The 25,431-nt window shown below is 38.1% G+C and overlaps 1 pseudogene; it reads left to right on the top strand.

Moving 5' to 3' along the window:
• The window catches only part of LOC103109723 (NAD-dependent protein deacylase sirtuin-5, mitochondrial-like), a 389,367-nt pseudogene extending 367,548 nt beyond the window's left edge, over positions 1 to 21,819 (top strand).
• Positions 21,820 to 25,431: the final 3,612 nt, after the last annotated feature.

Genomic DNA, 25,431 nt, shown 5'->3' with positions numbered 1-25,431 from the left:
CTCGGTAAATAATTGAGGTGAGAGTAAAGATTAATGAACGGGACAGAAAAACTATTGTGGAAAAGTCACCAGAGTAAGGATCCGGGTTCGAGCCCCCAGCTCCCCACCTATAAGGGGCTTGCTTCACAAGCAGTGAAGCAGGTCTGCAGGTGTTTATCTTCCTCTCTCCCTCTCTACTCTACCCTCCACCTCAATTTTTCTGTCTTCTATCAAATAAAGAACAACAAACAACAAAAGGCCACTGGGAGCAGTGGTTTCACAGTGCAGGCACTGAGTCCCAGCAATAACGCTGGTGGTAGTAAAAAATAAAATAAATAAAAATTTAAAAATGGAGTAACTTTTTTGCTAAGACTTAAGTGGTAAGCATTAGTTATCCAGAGTAAAGAGAGAAGGTGAAGTAGGAAGTGGGCTAAAAAGTGAATGCAACAGCGGTCCATATGAAATTAAAACAAAAACAGAATTCACAAGAATCTAATTATTAAGAAAAAAAATCAGGGGTTAAGATTGGAGAAGCAATCTTTGTGAAGATAAGAATCCATGTGAGAGAGTTGGGCGGTAGCGCAGCCGGTTAAGTGCACATGGCACAAAGCGCAAGGACCTGCATAAGGATCCTGGCTCCAGCCCCTGGCTCCCCATCTGCAGGGGAGTCGCTTCACAGGCAGTGAAGCAGGTCTGCAGGTGTCTTTCTTTCCCCCTTTCTGTTTTCCCCTTCTCTTTCCATTTCTCTCTGCCCTATCCAACAACAACAACATCAATAACAACAATAATAACTACAACAATAAAACAACAATGGCAACAGAAGGGGAATATATATGAATCCATGCTATAGACCAAACACACTTGGCTTAATATTTGCTTAATGGCACAAAATATATACACCAGTAGAACTGAAATGCAGTAGTCTTCTAAGATGGCCTTTAATTCAAGATAAGGTGATTGACCCAGGTTATATAATATGGAATTTAGAGAAAGCAGAGAATACTTTTGAATGAATAATGGTGAAATTATTTGCCTTCCTAAGTATTTAAAGTACTGAAATCTAAAATAGTATTCAGAATATATATGTATATAATATATACAGTTCATATACAGATATAGTCCACAGAATAGAAAATAACAAAGAGATACAGTTAAACCAAACAAAATCTCTAGATGCCTACTTTACCTCACTTTTCAAATTTGGAGAGGTTAATAATACTAATGCTTTTAAAATCCTTTTTTATAGTTTTTAAAATTTTTTATTTATCTTTATTTATTCATTGGATAGAGACAGCCAGAAATTGAGAAGGAAGGAAGGGATATAGAGGGAGGACAGCGAGAGAGTGAGAGAGAGAGAGAGAGAGACTTGTGACATTGTTTTACCACTTGCCACAAAGCTTTCCTCGTACAGGTGGGGACGAGGGACTCGAACCTGGGTCCTTATGCATTGTAACATCTGTGCTCAACCAGGTACACCACTACCTGGTCCCAAATCCATTTGTTTTTTTATGCAATATTTCTTACATTAATGTAAGTTAATTCCTTAGATAAGTCTTTCATCATGATTCAAATTGACTAACTAGAAGTTTCACATAATAAAATACAATTATTGTTCACGAATCGATAACATTACAGCACCCTTGAGATCTTGTAAAAGTCTAATAAGATTGTAGTGTTTTTCACAGAAATTATCTAATCTAGCTTCTACAATTCCTCTAGTGGGAGATAAACAATATGTGCACTTCTGTGAAGCAAACTGAAAACTGAACAGTGAAATGGAAAGGAACCCTTTGCAAAAGACATTAGGGAAAATAATTTATTTTTGTTATTTTACAAAGTAGGATCCTACAGGGTCTATATCCATACATAGCTATACAGGAAAATATCTCCATATCTTTCATTTCCTCTCCTCTCTTCTCCTCTTCTCTTCTCTCCTCCTTTTCCTTTTTCCTTTCCCTTCCCTTCTCTTCCTCCCCTCCCCTTCCTGTATTCCAGAATCTGTTGACTTACAACACTATTTGTTTTAAAAGTACAGGTTAAAATATCTTCAATATATATTAACACCCTAAACCCTGTCATTACTTAATAACCCACCACCAAATTCCACTGGGAATTATCTACCTTTTATCCTTTCTGTTGTTGTTGTGGCCAGGTGTCGGGCTGCACCATGGAGAAGGAGAAGGAGAGAGGAGGTCTGGAACAAGTGGGGTACACAAATCTTTATTATAGGATGGGGGGGGTGGCTCAGGCCACGTGGAGTCAGCCGACAATGGCCGTCCCTACTACCTCACCACGCAGAGAGAGAGAGAGTGCGACCCAAAGGAGCCCAGCGAGAGAGTAAGGGGTGGAGTGAGGGGGCTTTTATTGGCCAATAACCAAGGGTGATGTGTGGGGGCAGGATTGGTTGAAGGGGGCACTGCGGGGCATGGTAAAACCTGGGGGCGGAGACTGCATCAGAATAATTCCTCAGCATCATCTCCTCCTTTCCCCTTATATCTAAATGGACACAGTTAAGAAAAATGGAATGGAGCAGGCTTAAATGTTATTAAAGGGTGCCGTGCTCAGGTGGGAAGATGTAGGACTTTTTGTGGAGGAGGGAAGGCTTAAATGGCCGCCAACCTTGTGAGATTTATGTGTCCCCCTGTGCTCAACCCCTCTTTAGAGAGAGAGACTTACCTGGAGGGACTCATCTCATAGGTTTAAGTGCAGCCTGCTCAACCATCTCTTCACAATATCTCTACATCTTTTTCTGTCTTTCTATCTAATCATAGCATAAAATGGTTCAAAGTCTGTAAAAGACTATCATGGAGCAGAAACCTTTTGGGCATAAACCTAAATGATATAGGGACAAGTAGGGGAGTAGTAAAAGCCAGTGTGGTGTGAAGGGAAGGATTGGTGTGTAAAGGAACGTTCCCTGCTTGGGGGTGGGGAAGGGGCAAGGGTACATAATGAGGGGGAGGTGGGATGGCATGACCCACCAAACAGAGGGGCTATCTGGCATTGTATAGTCCTCAAGGCAACAGTCTGTAAAGTCTATGAACTACTCAGGATCAGTCTATGAAAAACCAGCAGCGTGAAGGGAAATAAGCTGCTTTAAAATTGTGTAAAATGTCTATAGGGTATGCCAGCAAGTCTGATACAAGTCTCAGTCCAAAGTAGATGGCTAGGGGAAGAATTGGCAGGGGATAAGACGCTGCATGAGGGAGGTCAGCCGCTGGAATTCTGCTTTTCTTTAGATAGCCAGCTGGAACTGTCAACACGTGACAGGCAAGTCAGAAGCAGGAACGGCAAGTAGGCATTAAGAAAGTTCTGTCCTTGGAGTCTGTGTATCAGGTTCTTCAGATTGCGTTGAGTGATATCTAGGGTTTTGGGGGGGGGTGTCACTATAGTCGTGCCTTCTAGTGGGTGACGTCAGGGTGTTCAGGGGTTCAGATGGTTTTTCCGGGATTCCTGTGGAAGAAACACAAACAATCTGCTTCTCGTGGTTAATTTGAACTTGTGACAAGTTAGAGGTTTATTATAGTTCATACCTCGATGATTATAACTGGTTTAAATATCTTTATGATTTTATTTAAAGGTCATCTAATGTGACCTCCTGTAGCAGTCTCTACAGCAGGATCTTAAGACCAATTTTAGTTAAAATATGTATTTTAAACAGACTCAAATTGCTTAGAGAGTTAACGCATTTTTGTGACAATGATTTTAACGTTTACAATGCCAGATTGATGCCAGATCTGTTGTGGATTAATTTCCACAAGATAGTGTACAGGGCACTTTTGGGGATCCTCCAAAGGTGTCCTCTATATAAAATTTTTATATTTTAGTTTTGGGAATGTATAGTCACGTTAAACATTTAGACTTTTACCTTAAATAGTTAGTTACCTCAGCAAATTAATTTTTACCTTGTAGCTGTAGGGTTACACTTTTGACCGTTAAGTTAGTGTTACCAAACTTGAGACATGCCCATAAACATTTAGTTATAACACACTGGAGGAAAAATAACTTTTGTTATAAAAACATATCATTTAAAAAACTAATTTATATCTGTCATTAGTCACACAGTTTAAGACTAAACACTTACATATATACCAAAACTATATATAAAAATCAAAACAGGGAGAAAGAAAAAAAATTTGGAATGTTTCTGGACATCTCCAGAAACTTTGGCTGCATCCAGCATTTTTATATAAAGCCAATTACCTTTTAGAGTACTCCAAGCAGATGGGTCATGCAAAAAAATTCAACACACTCACAAAACACAACTGGCCAGTTATAACATAAGACATTCAGGAAAAGGTTAGGAGACAGGTCTCTGTGAGCCAGATTTTGTAGGTTCTGCCATGTCGTATTACGGGTCCTGAGATGTATCCTGCATCTGGTCCTCTTGTAGTATTTCTTGTTCTTCAGGGATAACAGCACAATCCTGCGGGTATTGTTGGACATGGCGGGCAGGAACCCAGACAGGTTTAGAGAAATTTTGAGGGAAAACACATGCAAAACCCCTTCCCATGGTCAATAGAGGGTCAGGCCCTTTCCAAATTTTATGGAGTGGGTCTCTCCATTTGACCTTAATGAATGGGAGGGTAGATGGTGTTTGCCAGTCAAGAATAATAGGAGGTAGGTCTGAATTATTGTAAATATTAGAGATTTAATGTAGTTAAGGCTTTTGCTAGCTGGATATTGGGGGGATATGTTCCTCCTTTAACTTTATTTAATTGAGCCTTAAAGGTTTGATGGGCCCTCTCTTGTCCCTGTGGATTATAGGGAATGCCTGTGGTATGAGTAATGTTCCAGAGGGAACAAAAATCTTTAAATTGTTTGCTGGTAAACGCCGGTCCACGGTCAGTTTTCAGTTGAAGAGATAAGCCCATCACAGCAAAACAGGAGAGCATATGGCTTACAAGCTTTTTAGCGCTTTCTCCTGTCTGAGCTGTAGCCCACATAAATTTAGAAAAGGTATCAATTGAGACAAACACATATTTTTGTTTGCCAAAGTTTGGTATGTGGGTGACATCAATTTGCCAAATAGCATTAGCTTTTAAACCTCGGGGGTTAACCCCAAGGGTCTGGATAGCAGGTGTCTTTATGAGACTTGCACAAGAAGAGCATGTAGCAAGACTATGTTTTAACTGTGGTAAAGGAACATCAGGAAATTGAGCTCGAAGGCCTTTAAGATTAACATGGGTTAGAGAATGAAAATTAGCAGGATCAGAGACAGAGACTGGGAAAGTTCCTGTGGAGGCAAGGTGGTCAACTGCAGCATTCCCTTCAGACAGGGAACCAGGAAGAGGGCTGTGGGAACGAAGGTGTTGAATATACAGTGGTTGGGTTCGAGAACAGAGCATAGAGGCGATTTGAATCAAGAGAGGGGAAAGTGGGTTGTCATCAATTTTCACATAAGAACGAGCAAGCCATGGGAGTAAGTTAACAGTATACATGCTGTCAGAAAAAAGGTTGAAGGATTCTGGTACAGCTTTTAATGCAAGGAAAACAGCATAAAGTTCTTTGTACTGAGGGGAATTCTCAGGAAGCTCAGTAAAGAGAGGCTTAGGAGATTGTTTGTCTGGGTAATATATAAGGGAAGCAGCTCCCCTTTTTCTGCCATCAGTAAAAGATAGTAGGAGCAGAGGGAATTTGATCCCGAGAGAAAAGTTTAGGTGCTAGTAGAGGCAGAAGAGGTAAAGAAGCTATCAATTTATTAGAAGGAAAATGGTTATCTGTTTGTCCTGGAAACCCCACGAAGCTTATGGAAAAGCAGGAATGATGGCGTATAAGCCACTCTGTATCTGTGAGAGAAAAGGGCAGAATAATTAAATCCGGTTCTTTCCCTAGGACCTGCACAGACCTATTTCTCCCTTGGCGAACCGTGAATGCTAACGCGTCTATCTCAGTGAGGAGTCTTGGAGCTCCTCCTACTGGCATGTGAAGCCACTTGAGAACCCCATGGTCTTGCCACAATGCTCCTACTACTGTGGGAGTGGAGTTGAAGATCAGAAGGTTTACCGGAGAGGAGGGGGAGAATCGAACAAGGTGCATGTCCTGGAGGGCCTGGTTAACCCTTTCCAGTGCCCAGAAGGCCTCGGGAATTAACTTACGTTTTGAGGAGGGCTGTTTGTTTCCTTTCAACAGGTCAAACAGTGGTTGGAGGCAGCTTGTAGGCAGAGAGAGATACTGCCTAAGCCAATTTAAATTTCCTAGAAAACTTTGTAAGGAAGCAAGAGTAAGGTTAGAAGGAAAGGTGACATTAGGTTTTAAGGGACGAATTTGCGTCCCTTAAAGATATTGGAGGAATTAGCTGTATCTTCTCAGGAGCTACATTAAGGCCGCTTTTCTTTAATGCAGGAATGAGAAAATCACGTAAGGCATAGAGATCTGTATCTGATTTTCCCCATATTAAAATATTATCTGTATAATGAAAAACATTAAAGCCCTTATGAATATATGGGACAAGGGCAGATTTAACAGCCTCCTGACAAATTGTAGGACTACTGGCCATGCCGTGGGGCAGCACCACCCATTCAAATCTATCAGCAGGGCTGGGGTTATTAATAGACGGAAGAGAGAAGGCAAAACGTTTACAATCTTGCGGATGCAAGGGAATAGAGAAAAAACAATCTTGTATATCAATAGCTATGATTGGAATTCCTGTGGGAAATGCAGAAGCAAGAGGCAAACACCATTGGGGGGAGCCCCAGACCTGCATGGTTTTATTTACCACACAGAGATCTTGGAGGAGGCGCCATTTTCCCGAGCACTTTTTAATCACAAAGACAGGAGTATTCCATGGGCTTCGAGAATGACAAATGTGTCTCAAGGACAACTGCTCTCGGACGAGCTCTTTTAGAATTTCTAGTTTATCCCTAGGTAAAGGCCACTGTTCCACCCAGACAGGCTCATTAGAAAGCCAGCTTAATCAGCGGGGTGTTTGGCTACAAACAGTGGCATTTAGTATTGGGGGTGCTGATTAGATCTGGTCTTGTGGGAGCAAGTGTTACACTTTGCAGAGGCATCTGTGGATATCCTAACATCAAGACATTCCAGAAGATCCCTGCCCAGTAGGTTGGTGCTGATATCAGCTACCAAAAGGCGGAAGGGTCCAGTAGAACCTTCCGGGTCTTCCCACACGAGCGAATCTCGTGTGCGAAATGATGGGATCACCCCTGCTACTCCATGTATACTGGGTCCAGGGAGAAGTTCCCAATCTTGGGGAACCTCTTCTTGCCTTAAAATCGTCTTTACTGCCCCTGTGTCAATCAAAAATTTAAAAGGAATATTGCCAATCTTTACTGTCATAGAAGGGTTACCGCGTTCTAAAACAGGAGTGGTACACAAAATCTCAGGCCCTGAATTTGTACCATTCAGGGGCGTGCCGTCTTTATGAAATTTGGGACAAGGATATAGGATCATACCTTTCCAACCACCAGAGTTCTATGTCCACATTCCCTCCATTGGAAACATAAGTAGTTCCCCCAACAACACACACACACACACACACACGTTGATTCTTATTTCTATAGCTATATTTATGCATATTTCCCATTTTTTCTTTGTTCCTGCCATCTCATCCTTTCTAGGTAACACCTATACTTATCACTACTTCAGAGTGTCCTTCCTTTTTTCCTCTTCTGTCTCCAGGTCTTGATGGAATTGGTCATCTGGTCATCTTCCCCTAAAATTTCATCCTCACTGGGAGTATGCACCAATTTTTTTATGGGGGGCAGAAGATGGGAGTTCTGGCTTTTGTAATTGCTTCTCCACTGAATATGGAAATTAGCAGGTGGAATCACACCCCATGATGTTTCTCTTTTCATAGTGGGGTAGGGCTCTGAAGAGGTGAGGAGGTCATCTGTCCAAGGAATTCAGCATGGAATCATAGTAGCACCTGTAACTTGGTGGCTGAAAGTCAGTAATATATAAAGCAGGACAAAAAGATCAATAAACAGGACCCACAAGGTATTGATAGAACAGATGAGAATAGAAATCTTAGAGTGAACAGAAGCTGGGAAGTCTATTTTCTGCATGTACCTAGTGGCCCATACATTTAGTAGTTTTTTGCTTAAGCTTCCATAGCTAACATGGAGAGGGACAAAATATTGTCTGGCGAAATGGTGTCAGAGATGAAAACAGGAATAGAAAGTTGGATTAAGGAAGAATAGTTCCCAAACATGATGAACGTATATGCATAAAATTAATGGTTTACCTCACCAATTTGACCCAGGTGCCTATATGTGTTCATATTTAGCACAGAATCCTGCATAACCTCTGAGTCCCTGTCAGTCTGAGCTAAAAGTCCTTGGTCAAAGCTGGGGACATTGTAGGTGCACTAATTTCAGGACCAGTTTTCTTTTTTCTTTCATTTTTCAATAGTGGTTCAATAATGATTAGCAAGATTTCAAGATAACAGGCGTACAATTCCACACAGTTGCTAACATCAGAGTTCCATGTCCCGTCTCCTCCATTGGAAGCTTCCCTATTCTTTACCCCTCTCTGGGAGCATGAACCAAAATTATTTATAGGGTGGAGAATCTGGGGGCCTCGGGATTCTGTAATTGCTTCTTCAGTGATCATGGATGTTGGCAGGTCAATCCATACCCCCAGACATTTTCTTTTTTTCCCTAGTGGTTTAGGGCTTTGGTGGAACAATATACCATCTAAATCTCAAGGTCATCTTTGATGATACAGACTCAATTGCAAGGAAGACCAAAACACAAATAAATCAATGGGACTACATCAAATGCAAAAGCTTCTGCACAACAAAAGAAACTATCACTCAAACAAAGAGACTCCCCACAGACTGGGAGACTTGTTACATGCCAAACACCTATACTTTTTAGGCTCTTCCAAAATACTGAAGGCACAAGAATATTCCATTCCACCTTCTCTGAAGCCCAAACAGGCAGAGATATAATAACAAAAAAGCAAACTATAGACAAATATCTCTGATGAACATAGACGATAAAATATTGAACAAAATCCTAGTCAACTGAATACAGCAGAATATTAGGAAGATTATACCTCACTGCCAAATGGGATTTATCTTTTTCATATGTTGGTTGGCCTTTTGGATCTTTTTTTTGGTGAATATTCTGTGCATATACGCTCCCCATCTGGATTTTTTTTCCCTGAGTTTGGTGAGTTCTTTATAAAGTTTGGTTACAAACCTTTTTGCTGATGAGTGGTGTATAAGAGCTTCTCCCACTTGCTAGAAAGTCTGTTTTGGTTGTGGAATATAACTCAGATATTTAAAATGATGGAGTCATCTCCTTTGCTCCGTCTTGAATGGCTTGAAGGCAGCATTATGTTAAGTAAAACACTAATATCCTCGTAAAATGATACAAAAAATGTCCTATTCCCCACTTTAAGTGTGGCAGTGCATGGCATGGTAGCACTATATAAATTCTCTGAGTGTAAGGTCTGATTTGTTTTGTTCCAGTTTATTTACAAGAAAAATTATCTGCATCAATTCTAGTTGATTTCTGTGTCTTATTTAAGGAGACAAAGTCAAATGCATTATTCTGAACTGACATCATCTATTGAGAAAATACTACATATAGCTTTAAAAATATATATTAAATGAGTATAAACTCCTGTTATGTATCAATGAAGTATTTTTCTAAGTATTTGTTCTTTGAATTCACTCTCAAAATGTGATCCTTTGAACATTTCTTTTTGTAACTCTTTTCTTTATTTTCTTCTTAAAAAAATTGGTTACAATATTTTAGGATTACACCACCACCTACCATCAAAGTTCTGGGTTGCCACCTCAGCTCCCACAGTAACCACCATAGTTTTCACAAGTATTAGACATAGTCTGCTCGCTTTTTTTTTTCATAACTGTGGATTAATGAAGTTGCTTTTCTTTAGCTTCCAGGATCAGTAATTCAGTGTTGCTTGAGTTGAATGATTAGTCAATTTCACTGCTAGTGTAAAGTTTGGAGATGTTTTCAACTTTTGATGACTTTTTTTTTTACTATTGAAATAAATGTGTATCAACTATATTTAGAAGATAGATACAATGAGAACATAAAATACATTCTTTAATTTTTCATTTATATCTTGAAACTTTCATAGAACTAATATATAATGTTTAAATTCCAACCCACTTTTTAACAAATTAATTTATTTAAAAAAGGAGACATTAACAAAACCGTAGGATAGGAGGGGTACAACTCCACACAATTCCCACCACCAGATCTCCATATCCCATCCCCTCCCCTGATAGCTTTCCAACCCACTTTTTATTATAGGAAAGGTTAGCTGAAAGGAATGTAAACTCAGTTTACAAAAGGCCAAGAAGTTCAAAGTATGTGAACATTTTCCCCAACCCTCCTCTACCAATTATAATCACCACCAACAAAACTACTAGACATTTACAGACTAGAGTGAAATTCAGTGTTAAATGACTACTTTTTTTTTCATTCTGTTATAAATATAAAGGCTGATGTAAGTAAAGGTAAATTATTAAATAAATTGCTGTTCCTTGTAAACAAGAGAAACAATAGATAAAATACTTTGGTAAAGAAAAAGGGAACATTTTGTATTGCTGTAACCTTAAAGTTGGCAGTGAACTAACTACATAGGACTAAATCAGGAACATTAGGCAAGACCCTTCAAAATCCACAGTGTGCAATGTTCTTTATTTTTCTCTGAAGTCTCATTTTATAGCCTTTTATTGGAAGCAAACGAGTCTATTTGATAGAGCAATGGACTGATTCAATGTGTCAGACTCCATGTTCCTACCCATTGGACTGACAAAAATTCACAAGAATTCAATTTAAAATAGGGCAAATCAAGCATTGCTTTATAAAGACCATTTGCACGTCATGTAGGAGCCCTCAGACAAAAGTACTTTTGTGGTTATCTGAGCACATAAATACCTGGGCAACTTTTAAAAGCTGAACATCTTTTTTTCACTATCAAAATTGGGCCATGAATCATAACATAATAGATATTTTTCTACCATTAAACGCTATCTTAACAACTGTCCCCCCAAATTAAACAATTTTTTACTAACAGTCTTGCAATGTTATATGAGTATAGACAATTCTAGAAAAAGTTTAAATGAATGGCTGTTCTTTTCCCAGCCGATTCAAAGAGCTCCATATACTTGGTAGAAAATTAAATGTGGGGGCTGGGTGGCAGCACACTTGGTTAAGTGCACATAGTACTAAGCACAAGGACCCTCAGAACAACCTGGGTTCAAGCCCCTGGCTCCCCCATATGAAGGAGGCATGTTTCACCAGGAGCAAAGCAGGTTTCCAGGTCTTTCATCCATCTATATATCTATCTATAATCATTATTATTACCTATCCATATATCTATCTCTCTCCCCCTACCTCTCAACTTCTCTGTGTCCTAGTCAATAAAATGGGAAGAAAATAGCCACCAGGAACAGTGGAGTAGTGCCGGCACAAAGCTCCAGCAATAACCCTGGAGGCGAACAAACAAATAAATAAATGCTTTCATTATCATACTGGAGAATAGACTTACTTTATGGCCCTGCAATTCCTTTCCAGAAGAGATACCAGAAGGATACCTAGGAAAATCAAAGACAGCTGTCAGAGATGCCCACGCACACCTATGTACGTAGCACTGCAGGTTAACTACTTATGGTATAGTCGCCACAGACGCACAGGTACAACCCTCGTCTTCCCACGAACACTTATTTTTTTTAAAAAAAGAAATCACTATCCTAGCAAATAAGAAAAAAAAATAATTCAAGGTACAGAACATAGACACAAACACCTCTATTATGAATCAACAGATGCATAAAGTGAAAAGATTTACCACATTCATTGGAAATCATGGTGTACTGCCCATAACCATTAATTCTACTTGTTTGCTGTTGCCCTAGACACAAAGGTAGCTGAAGAAAGTGATAAAGCTTTTATACCCATATTTTTATATGATATAGTGTTAGTTTACAAAACTCAAACCTCACAATAAGAAAAACATACTATATATATTTATTCATATTAATGGAATTATATCAAACTAAAAAGCTTTGCACAGCAAAGGGAACCATCACAAAAGCATAAAGACATCTTAGAGGGCAGAAAATATTACATGCCATATTTAAGACAAAGGGCTAATAATCAAAACATGTTAAGAGCTCATTAACCACAATAACAACAAAACAATAGTGAGACAATCCTACGAAGAAGTTAGAAGTGGACGTGGATACAGTCTTCACCAAAGATGATATGTAGAGGGCCAGTGGACATATGAAAAAAGTGCCTAAAATCACTATCAGTGATATGCAAAGAAAGACAGCAATGAGAGGCCACCTTACCCCTGTGAGAATTTCATGCTTTAGAAAGGACAGAAGCAGCAAGTGTGTGGGACTCTGTGAAAGCTTGGTAGAGCTTAGGGGGAGCTCCCTCATCTTCGGATGTAGGTCTGAAAAGACACCTCTCTTATTAGCCTCTCTCCATAGAGATGAGCCAAGAGAGAAAAGTCTATCAGACTCAGCTTGCCCTTATTAGACTCCCAATAGGCCTACACCCTCTCTCTCTTAGTTCCCCCTGCTGTCAGCCAAATGGTTGTCTGCTTTAGAATTCACTCACTCAAAGTTCACACATTCCACTTCACCTTTTGATCACAAAGGCAGAGCACATCCTGTCACACACTCCTAACATGGACAAGTGAAAAGCCCCCCAAATCTTGCTTCCTGATGTTCTTTGATGTCCTTAATTTACATGAAGCCTTGCTCTTTCTTCTCTATCTCACCTTCCTGGTTCAACCCCCCCTGCCCCCCCCCCCCCCCCCCCCCGTCTTCTCTCAAACGCCTTTAGATAATTAAATGCCTGTATCAGGAGACTAACTGTTTGGATCTTTATGTATCAACTCTTGTCAGACCAGCCCCCTGCCATAGGGGCATGCTGACCTTTAAGAAACCTGTGAATTCTGACTTATGTGAAAACTGTTCTTTGTTTAACCTTCTATATTAACCCAAACCCACCGCCAATAAACGAGTTGTTCCATCAGAATGCTCCCTGGTGTCTCTTGTCTTTATCATTGAGCCCTTGTGCTAGCGAGAGGGGAACCGGCAGTTTACCTTTCCTGGCTGGGAGTCACCCCATGCGAGTGCTGGCACAAGTGTTTGAAGGATGGGAAGGAGGGAACATTTCTAAATTGCTGGCTGAAATGTTAACCGGTCCAACAACTGTGGCAAAGCTGTTTTATTGCCAAAAAGACCTATCAGCTCTCGGTCTTGGGCCTGTCTAAATCTACATTAAGATGCATGAAAGGGAATTCTACCCACCCATAGATATTTTTTTATGGAAATCAGAGAAAAGAAATGTTTTGATTACAATCGAGGTGTAAAAATTTTTAGCACACCAATTACATACATAAATGAGAAGAACTTGGGCATGATACAAAGAAAAGGACCTGTTTTACTTTTAAAATATATTGATATATGAATAAGTATATCATGCAGACATTTTATTTAAACTTTCTTATTATCTTTATTTATTTGTTGGATATAGTCAGAAATTGACAGGGTAAGGGGAGATAGAGAGGAAGAGAGAGTAGGAAGCACAAGGACCTACACAAGGATTCTGATTAGAGCCCCTGGCTCCCCACCTGCAGGAGGGTCACTTCACAAGCAGTGAAGCAGGTCTGCATGTGTCTTTCTTTCTCTCTCCCTCTCTATCTTCCCCTCCTCTCTCAATTTACCTCTGTCCTATCCTATAAGAAAATGGAAAAGAGAAGAAGGAGAAGGAGGAGTAGACAGAGAGGTACCGGGAACCTGCTTCACCACTCACAAAACTTTTCCCCTGCAGGTAGGGAGCAAGGGTGGGAACCCAGGTCCTTGAGGATTATAATGTGCACTCAACCAGGTGCACCACCACTTGGCTCCAAAATACATATTTTATATAATTACATATGAAGGATGTCAAGAAAACCATAGGAATGGCTATATAGAAAACAGTTGTTTATTGACTTGAAAATTAAAACATAGGCAGAACACTCTACAACATATTCTCAAATGTCTTCAGAAAATGCAGTCTGACAGCAAAGGTTGGAAAAACAAAATTAAACCACTAGGATAACACCATAGGGAAAAGCTTCTGTACAGTAAATGGAACCATTACGGAAATGAAAAGGCACCTATGGACTAAATCAAAACCAAATGCCTGCACAGCAAAGGGAACCATCATCAAAACAAAAGACAATCTACTGAGTGGAAGAATATTTTTACACATCATGCATGAGACAAAAGGCAAGAAGCAAAATAAAGAGAGCACACATCCACAGTCCCTACCTGTAGGAGGGGAGCGAATCTCACAAGTGGTGGTGACTTCTTGCTGTTCCAATTTTCCTTTCTCTTGTTCATATTTTTTAAATTTTTTAAAAATATATTTATTTATTTATTCCCGTTTGATGCCCTTGTTGTTTTATTGTTGTATGTAGTTATTATTGTTGATGTTGTTGGATAGGACAGAGAGAAATGGAGAGAAGAGGGGAAGACAGAGAGGGGGAGAGAAAGATAGACACCTGCAGACCTGCTTCACTGTTTGTGAAGTGACTCCCCTGCAGATGGGAAGCCGGGAACTCGAACCGGGATTCTTACACCAGCCATTGTGCTTTTGGATTATGTCAGTTATGTATACAGTTCAGAGTAAGATGATTATTTTCATTATCTCATTCTTTTAAATTTATGAACATGGACTATCTTTTCACAGCACTGAATAAAAACCATCTTTTATTTTATTTTAATGAGAAAAATACAGAAAGAAAAAGGCAGAGAGAGACCAGAATATTGCTCACCTCTGGCTAGTGTTTATGCTGGGGACTTAACCTATAAGCACAGAGTCTCAAGCATAAAAGTCTTTCGCATAACAATTATGGTTTCTTGATAGCCCCTATTACTAATTTCTGTATATTATTTTGAAAAGTTCCACATTACTCTATTTCCTACTATATTCCATGAGGTTGTTTTTTTTTTTTTTTTTTGAGCCACAATGTGGCACTTACACTATTTATGTCCTACTAAACCAGGGACAATTTTTCTGTAATTTTTTTTTCAGCTCTACAAGAGCAAGCAATATTGTCAACTTTAATTCTCATGATAACAGCCCTTGTAGTTAACTGCAAGCTATATGGCACACACATGCTATTAAGAGCTTTCACTAAAATTACAGAAACTGGGGTGAGGTGGGGCTAGCTGGTTGATGCACACAGTTAAGTGTTTATTAACCCAGGTTCAAGCCCCTGGCCCCCACCTGCAAGAGGGGATCTCCATGAATGATGCAGCAGTGCTGAAAGTGTTCCTCTGTCCCTTCCCTTCTCTTTCAATTTATCTCTGTCCTATCAAATAAAATATACTTTAAAAATAAAATTGAAAAATTCTGTATCGTTCACTTTACATATTTGTGTATTTATTTTTTCATTGTCCCCATAACAAATAATTGTAATAACATAATATAGAAACATAGCAATGCATGAAGGCTACATTGGAAGAGCAGCATTTAAAATCTATTTGTATTTATACTTTATGTGGTGTCTGTAATTTTACTTCCAGACTGAATTTCACACAATCTGATAAATCCAAAAAATTTACCATGAACTTTTAAATATGACAAAAACTACCCTGGAGTAGCCATATAGTTTTTTATAATAATACTACAAAGACATTGGAGAAGTTACAATGTTACTACAATTATTTGTTACGGGAAGACAAATGAGAAGATAAATACATAAATTATGTCAAGTGAACCAGATGTAAACATGCTTACGTATAGGTGGAATTGACCTTTAAATTAGCATATATATTTGCCTCCAGGGTTATCACTGGGGCTCAGTGCCTGCACCATGAATCCACTGCTCCTGGAGACTATTATTTTTTCCCTTTTTGTTGCCCTGTTTTATCCTTTTTGTGGTTATTATTATTGTTGTTGTTTTTGATGTCATTGTTGAATAGGCCAGAGAGAAATGGAGAGACGAGGGGAAGGTGGGGGGGGGGGAGAAAGATAGATACTTACAGACCTGCTTTACCGCTTGTGAAGCGACTCCTGCAGGTGGGGAGATGGGGCTTGAACTGGGGTCCTTATGCTGGTCCTTGAGCTTTATGCCATGTGCGCTTAACCAGCTGTGATATTGCCTGACCCCTATTAGCATATATTTTTTAAAAGAACACATCCACTTGGTTTTGATGGCTAGTTTGTTTTCTTCCACAAGCAATCTTTAAGCCTGAGAACCTCTTGGGTTTTGTTTCAGGAGCTTGCATGCCTTTGATGTCTGTTTCTGTCAAATGTTCATTCCTGTCAGTGGGGATTCCACTTGCGTAATGATTTTTTTGGGGAAGGTGCCTTCAACAAAATACTGTAAATACCTATTTGGTCTCTGAAGGAAGGTGAAGATAGCCTCAAGTACAAAAAATATAGAGATCTTTTTAGAAATAAAATTAACGTTTTTATGTTCCACTTAAAATTTCAAAGGTATTAAGCTACTCATTAACTAGAGAGTATTCTACCAGAATCCTAATGACTTGAAACATGCAGCAACAGAGTGAAGAATGAATCACTATCTGATTTAAATGATTGTATTTACCCATACCTGAAAAGTAATCTATAATTTCAGCTAAGAAGGCAACACAGTGGTAGTACAAGACTTGTAAATATCTAAGTCCCAGGTTTGACACCCAACACTACAAACAACAGGAGCTGAGTAGTGATCTAGTCCAGGAGAAAATTCAGATAATATTTTATAAATAGTATAATTTATTAAAACATTATTTAAATAGCAGCATCTCAAAATTTCATGTGTGTGAAGTACTGTTTTAATAGTGAGCATTCTATAAATCTCTTACGGCAATTTTCACTTATCTTCTTTCACTCTCAGAGGTATGCTTTAATTTACCAGAAAGTTACATTATATGCTAATTTTTCAAGAAGATAAAATAGATAGAGCTCAGTTTTCAGTAGTTTCACTATATCATGAAATCAGAAATTCAACTTTATGGGGTAAATGATTCTGGTACTGAGTTAGCAGTTATTAACTTTACTCCTACCTAGATAATGTAAAGATTGTGTTAACTTATCACAAAACTATGTAACCCAATCATCTAAAAAAATGTAATGTGCAGTATTGTTTCCATTACTAAGAAACAGTGTTAGGGGCCAGGTGGGTAGCACATCTGGTTGAGCACATATGTTACAAAGCACAGGGACCAGGGTTCAAATCCCTGGTCACCACCTACAGGGGCATAGCAGGTTGAGCTCATATTACATTGTGCAAGGACCCAGGTTTGAGCCCCAGGTCCACACCTGCAGGGGGAAAGTTTTGCCAGTGGTGAAGCAGTGTTACAGGTGTCTCTCTGTATCCCCCTACTTACTTGATTTCTGGCTGTCTCTATCCAGTAAATAAATATAATAACAGATAATAAAATAAAATAAAAATAAAGAAATTAATGTTTCCCTTAATATTGTTGTTTAAAATCACATATTCTATTTATCATATATAAATGTTATATCGTGTCATGTAGTTATAATTGTTAACTATATAATGTTTATTTAATTTATTTAATTTATTTTCCCTTTTGTTGTCCTTGTTTTTTTATTGTTGGTATAGTTATTATTGTTGTTGTTATCGATGTCTTCATTGTTAGATAGGATAGAGAGAAATGGAGAGAGGAGGGGAAGACAGAGAGGGGGAGAGAAAGATACCTGCAAACGTGCTTTACCGCTTGTGAAGCGACTCCCCCGCCGGTGGGGAGCCAGGGGCTGGAACCAGGATCCTTAGCCGGTCCTTGCGCTTAACCCGCTGCACTACCACCTGACTCCCCTGTATTATGTTTATAATATTCCTTTACAACTTGTCCTTCTTCCATTGATGTGTTCCCAACTACATTCTCATAATATTAACAATAATAGCCATTTAATTTAACTTTGTAATCTCCGGTGTCATTAAGAGTGTGAGGTACATATTAGGTGTTAAATAATTATTAAACTGAATTGGAAAATTAGATGTTTGTATAACCTTGAGATACATATAGGTAGTGGATATGACAGAGATAGGACAGAGAGAAATTAAGAAAGGAAGGGAAGATAGAGAGGGAGAGAGAAAGATACCTGCAGCAGACCTACTTCATGGCTTGTGAAGCGACCCCCCCTTCAGGTGGGGGCTCAGACCTGATTTTACTTTTAATAGTCTCAGTTTAAGAATATTTATGTTTGAGCATTTGTAGAAAAATATATAAGCAATATTTATAACACCTAGAAATGAATGCAATTCAAAGTTCAGTTTAAAAAAAAAAATCATCTGAACACAACCTAAACGGCCCTTCACAGTCTGTAGCTGCTTTGAGACGCCAATAACAGATGAGCAGTTGCTTTAGAGACTGTCTAGTCAGCAATGCCCAACATTCGCACCCTTTGACCCAGAGTTTCCCTAATTTCTCCGGTGAGCTGCACAAAGCAAGAAGCACAATATGTATTTTTACAAGTGAGGAACCAAGACTTGTAGGCTGTAAGTGGTGCTTTCAGAATTTTTTATACAGTTCTTCAGGATTGATAGCTTCACACTTCACTAGTCTCAGCTTCTATTGAACAGAATCAGAGAATTCCACCATTTGTATCATAAAAATCCTGCCGTCTAAACAACCCATAGATAACTTCAGTTACAGAGGACTAGGACCCAGTCCACAATTTCATGAATGCACAGTTAAAAAAAGTCTCTAAATAATTTTATATTGATCTTTTAAAAGTCGATTAAAGTCAAACAGTTTGATTTACTAATTAAAATTTAATTTACATCTTATAACCTTGCAGATTCTTCTGTTAATTTTTACATAGTGCCTAGCTAATTACTTTATTTCATCACTTGATTTATATTCTATTAAAGCTACTTTTTAAGCAATAAATGATTTCAGTAAAAGTTATAGTGTTGGAAGTCAATTTTTTAAATCTTAAAATGGAAATAAGAACCACATCCAAGTAGTAAAATATTAGAATAAACTATTTACAATCTAAAATTGTGAAACTTGTTTCTGGAATAAACAAGTTTTTTTTTTTTTTTTTTTTTTACCATTTAAGACAACATCTACAAAGGACTGTTCTAATTTTTCTAACAATCAAGTTAGGAGTGAAAAACTCAGTAAAGATTTTTCTTATTTTATTTGTTATTGGATAGAGACAGAGGGGCAATGAGATAAGAGGGGGTGATAGAGAGGAAGAGAGACAGAGAGACACCTGCAGCCCTGCTTCACCACTCATAAAGATTTCCTCTTGCAGGTGGGGACCAGGGGCTTGAACCTGAGACCTTGTGCTCTGTAATGTGTGTACTTAAGCACATGCACTACCCCCTGGCCCCTCAATAGGGATTTTTTGATGTCTTGTCAGATTACATTAGCAATTCTCCTACCTTTTCAGTATCAGTAACATAGGAGGAAGGTCTTTAAGCCATCTTGAGAGCAAAATTACCTACCCATACTCCTGCTTCTGCTTCTGTGAGTATACTTCTTACCAGTTCCACCCATGCCCTTCATTTCTTTGGGGATGGACAGAAGAATCATGTTTGCAATTTGCCCAAGAATTTCTACACCAGATCACCTGACCTTGATTGATTCTCTTTTAAGATATTCATCCACCTAATAAGCTAATTTGGAAAGCAGACATAACTGTATAGTTTTAGAGTATTTTTAGCTGAAAGGATTAATACTTTATAGTATAGTCACTGACACATGTGTACAATGCCATTATGTACCTACCGCTCCCCACACACACACACACAAGTTTTCTTACTCTCTCCCCCCTTCCATTTGTCCAGTCGCTGATTCACTTTCTGTTCTTCCTCTCTGTCCTTATAAGTAAGATCGTTTTGTATCTGTCCACCTCTTTTTGGCTTATTTCACTCAACATGATTCCTCATATTCCAATCATGAATATACAAAGAAGATAACCTCATCATTTTTAACAGCTGGGTGGTATTCCACCCTATGTATGTATATAACACAGTGTTTCTAGTCACTCATCTGACTTTGGACATCTGGGTTACTTCTTGATTCCGGAGATTATAAATTGTGATACTATGAACATATATCTACATATATTATTCCACAGATCGGTGTGTCTATTTTGCCTCATAAGCAGGCAACTTTGATTACAGAAGCTCTGTTGTTAAGTACACACAGTTCAGTTAATGTGATGCCTCTGGTCTTGCTCCTTTTCCTTAAGATATATTTGGCAATCCTGGGGATTCATTGGTTTCATATAAATTTCTGTAACTTTTGTTCTATTGCTTTAAAGAAGTTTAATTTTACATTGATGGGACTGGTATTATATTTGCATATGGCTTTGGGTAGGATGGTCATGCTAACTCTTCTAACCCATGTGCATGTGATGACTTTCTATTTATTTTTTTTTCTTTATCAAAAGGAAACACTGACAAAACCATAGAATAAGAAGGGTACAACTCCACACAATTTGTAACCATAAGTAGGTAAGTCCTTTACTTCCTTTGTTAGCTTAATTCCCAAATATTTTATTGTTTTTGCTGCTATAGAGGATGGACTTCTACATATTTTTACCTGATTTGGGATTTGCACTTTAAATGATCTTATTTTATTTATTTATTATTGATAGAGACAGAGAGAAATTGAGAGGGGAGAGGAATAGAGACAGAGAGATACCTGCAGCCCTGCTTTACCACTCATGAAGCTTTCCCCCTTGCAAGTGGGGACCAGAGCACTCAGGTCCTTGCACACTGTAGAGTGTGTGCTTAACCAGCTGCACCTCCGCCTGGCCTCTGGGAAATTTCTTCCTGTCTGTCTGTCTGTCTGTCTGTCTGTCTGTCTATCTATCTATCTATCTATCTAGTCAGCTAAACATCTGCTATCTATCACATATATGTATGTATACAGCTTAAGTTTTGTGACTAAGTTAACGTTTTCCCTACTTAACTTATTTAAAAAATATTTTACTTATTTATTTATTTTAGATAAAGACAGAAACTGAGATGGAAGGAGGAGATAGCAAAATTCCTACAGCACTGCTCCATCCCTTGTGAAGCTCCCCCCTCCTGGAAGGTGGGAACCAGTAGATTGAACCCACCTCCTTGAGCACGGTGACATGTGCTCTCTACCTGATATCTCACTGCCCATTTCCCCTTACTGTATTTTTATATTAAACTATTTCTGATAAAATATTTTAACAGATATTTTTAAGTTTTTCAATATATCTGAAAAGAATTAAAATTATAAAATGTTGTGAATATTATACATTGTACACATCAAGCATTCCTTTCCCTTTATATTTGCTATCATAACAGTGGAATGTCTAGTAATAGAATAACCAACATTTTCCACTCAAGATTTTTGAGAAATGCCTAATTTTCATTTTTAGCATTCCTAAAATTATGTCACAGAGGAAATAATATGAAAGGCAGGAGATGAATCAACCTTCTAATATATTTGAATAATCTGAAATATTGTGTATGTTTATCTTGTGAAGTTTGCATAAAGGAACAATACACAGTGCACAGTGGGAAAATTATTATTTGACACAGAGTGTCCTTCACTTCCTTTCAAAGGCGTAATGAAATAAAAGGCAGTCACAGGGAGTCGGGCTGTAGCGCAGCGGGTTAAGCACAGGTGGCGCAAAGCACAAGGACCGGCATAAGGATCCCGGTTTGAACCCCGGCTCCCCACCTGCAGGGGAGTCGCTTCACAGGCGGTGAAGCAGGTCTGCCGGTGTCTATCTTTCTCTCCTGCTCTCTGTCTTCCCCTCCTCTCTCCATTTCTCTCTGTCCTATCCAACAATGACGACAACAACAATAATAACTACAACAATAAAACAACAAGGGCAACAAAAGGGAATAAATAAAATAAATAAATAATAAATTTTAAAAAAAAGGCAGTCATATTACTTTTATCTTGACCAGGAGTGACTCCTTGAATTTTTATCTTGGTAAAAGGAAAGGAGAGGCAATTTGACAGAATGGATGGCAAGATAACCGCTATCAGTTAAATAATGCCTGATAAAAATAATTAGGAATAATATTAGTATGGAACAGATTTTTATTGAAGTTATGTGGGCTTACAAGGCTTTGGGAATATAATGTCATAACTTTTTAAAAATTTATTCCCTTTTGTTGCAGTTTTTGTTTTATTATTGTAGTTATTATTGTTGTCCTTGTTGTTGGATAGGACAGAGAGAAATGGAGAGAAGAAGGAGAAGACAGAGAGAGGGAAAGACAGACACCTGCAGACCTGCTTCACCGCCTGTGAAGCAACTCGCCTGCAGGTGGGGATCTGGGGCTTGAACCAGGATCCTTATGAAGATCCTTGTGCTTTGAGGCACCTGCGCTTAACCTGCTGTGCTACAGCCCGACTCCCCGATGTCATAACTTTTAAAGTGTTACCATATCACACTTATCACCGGATGCGAATATCACTTCACCACACATCAATCGATCTCTCACCCCCATTCTATTCCCCCCTCACCCCTTTTTCTCCCTTTGATAATCTCAGTTCTACAGTCAAAGGACTGTATTTGTTTGAAAATATATATGAATCCCACGTTAGTGAGATCAACCATTGTTGATGCTTTTCCTTGTGATTTATTTTCCTTAGGATGCTGGCCTCCAGCTCCAGGAACATTGCGGCTGAAAGCATCCCTTGCTATAAATGAGTAAGATTCTACTGTGTATATACCACATGAACTTGGAGTAGCTACAGATCTTGACTATAATAAATAATACCAAGATAAACATAGTCGTGAAATATCTCTTCAGGGTATTCTTACGTCCATCAGATAGTACCTCAGAGTGGAATTGTATGAATATTTGTGTAATATTCTGAAAAAGCTCCAGCCTGATTCTCAAAGAAACAGGACTAGTTTACAGTCCTATCAAAAGAGAATTCTTTTTCTCTGCATCATCATTAACATTTGCTGCTTCTGGCCTTTTTAGGTAGGCCATTGCCATAGGTGTGAGTTAGTATATCATTGTTGCCTTAATTTGTATTTCCCTAATAATAAATGATAAACAACATTCAGAAACTACTTGTGGGCTACCTGCATATCTTAATCAATTTAAGTCTTCTTTTCAGTTTCTGAAGGGGTTGTTTGTTATCTTTTGTGTTATGTTTTATGAGTTGTTTTGTATAACTTCTTATTAATGCTTTGCCACGTGTGTATGGCATTAATATTTTATTCAAGTCACTAGTATATTTTATTTTTATTATAGCTTCTTTCACTGTCTAGAAGCTTTTTGTGTAGACATAATCCCATGTATATTGTTTTCGTGTACCTTGCTAAGGTAGATAGGTTTGTGAATACATCTCTGAAGCTAGGAAATTGAACTTTATTATTTCTCAATAAAAGAAGAGACAAAGTTAGGTATAGGACTATTTTATCATCCTCAAAGCAATGTGATATAGTAAAATGATCTTGTGAAAGATAAGGCAAACTTGAGGATAGAAAGTAACAGCAAGGGAGTCAGGTGGTATCGCAATGGGTTAAGCACAGGTGGTGCAAAGTGCAAGGACCAGCTCAAGGATCCAGGTTCCCCATCTTCAGGGGAGTCGCTTCACAGGCAGTGAAGCAGGTCTGCAGGTGTCTTTTTCTCCCCTCTGTCTTCCCCTCCTCTCTCCATTTCTCTCTGTCCTATCCAACAACAATGATATCAATAAAACAACAATAATAAATACAACAATAAAACAACAAGGGAAGCAAAAGAGAATGAATAAATAATAATAATAAATAAAGTAACAGCAAGTCATGTAAAATTAACTAAAAAAATGAAGAAATAACACATATGAATATTTTAGTTATACCGCAATGTGAGAATCTAAGATATAGGTTTCTTCCTTAAATATAATTACAATATAATTACTAACATTTGTTTCTTAGCCAAGAATGCAAATAATAGTGATTATGAACAAAGAATGACTACTTATCTCTCACATAACTTTTTATCAGAGTGTGTGGATATTAAATAAAAAATGCTGAGTGCTCAAAAAATCAATGAGATGCCAGGATACAGATTGAAAAATTATTAAATAAAGTACCCAAATATCAAATAAATTAAGTATCCAATTATATTGTGCCACCCTCTTTTTGGAGCTCATGCAGGTGGCATTTTGCCACTCATAGGCCAATTTATTTTTCAGACAGATGATGATAGATAAATATATAGATATATAGGTAGATAGATAATAGGTAGATAGATGCTAGATGAAAAATAGAAGGAGGGATAGCATAACGATTATGCAGGCAGATTCTCATGCCTGAGGCTCCAAAGTTCCAGATTCTACCTACCACATCACCGTAAGTCAAAGATGAGCAGTGCTCTGGTAAAGAAGACAATAATAATAATAATAATAATAATAATAATAATAATAATAATAATAATAAAGCTTGTCCTTTTGCTGTGGCATTCCCATGTGGTACCAGGATAGTGTGTGTGTGTGTGTGTGTGTGTGTGTGTGTGTGTGTGTGTGTTTCTGTGTGTGTATGTGTGTGTGTTCTATTGGAAATCACCTGCTGATCCTGGTTTCTGCTGCCTTTAGTTCCCTTCCCTTCTCTCTCCCTTCCCCTCCCCTCCCCTCTCTCACCCCCTCCCTTTCTCTCTCTCTCTCTCTCTCTCATTAATTTTGTTGGGCTGGGAGAGAAAGAGAAGCAGAATACTACTCAGATATCTCTGATATAAAGTAATGTTGAGGATTGAAATTTCTCCCTCTAGAACTTTAAACATGCCAGTTGGTTGGTGTTCTAGGAAGTCTGCATTATTTTATGGTCCTAGATTTTTTTCTTGATTATAGAATAACATATAGTGTTCTATTGCCATATAAGTTGAATTTTTCTCTGTGTCTTTTTTATTAGAAAGTATTTTGTGACTGATGAGCAAATTGTTCAAAATTTTTTATTTTATACTTTGAATATAAATCTAGTAAATGCTATATAATTTGGGTTGTGTCTTATAGTTTCTACTCTCTTTTTATTTACCTTTGTATTAAAAAAATGCCTACCATATGCTTGTGATGTGGATTACCTATATAAGCATATGTAGTCATAATATTTAGTTTTAATAGAGTTAAGCATATTAAACACTCTCATAAAATTATATCCTTGATTATTTCTGACTTGAGTAAACCAATTTAGTGATAGGCACACTTTCCATAACACTATTGAGGGAATATTCCAAATAAATTCAAGTAATAATTTGATGAAACGTTTTTAGTAATTAACCTTTTATTGTTTAGTTACTTAAATGTTGCACAGAGACATTGTTAGATTACACACTGATGAAGCTATGCAGTCACACTTCAAACAAAATCTTTACCAGTAATGTTAGATATCCATAAACCAAGGACAAATGGCACTTTGCAATTCAGATGGTAAGTTCTCAAAGGATATTTATAGACTATATGTATATATATATATTATATATACATTCTGTCACTGAAATTTCCTTCAATCTATTTCCTTTTACTGATATCATTAAAAT

This window comes from Erinaceus europaeus, chromosome 11 (assembly GCF_950295315.1).
Source record: "Erinaceus europaeus chromosome 11, mEriEur2.1, whole genome shotgun sequence".
NCBI lineage: Eukaryota > Metazoa > Chordata > Mammalia > Eulipotyphla > Erinaceidae > Erinaceus > Erinaceus europaeus.
This window is presented reverse-complemented; position numbering and strand designations above follow the sequence as displayed.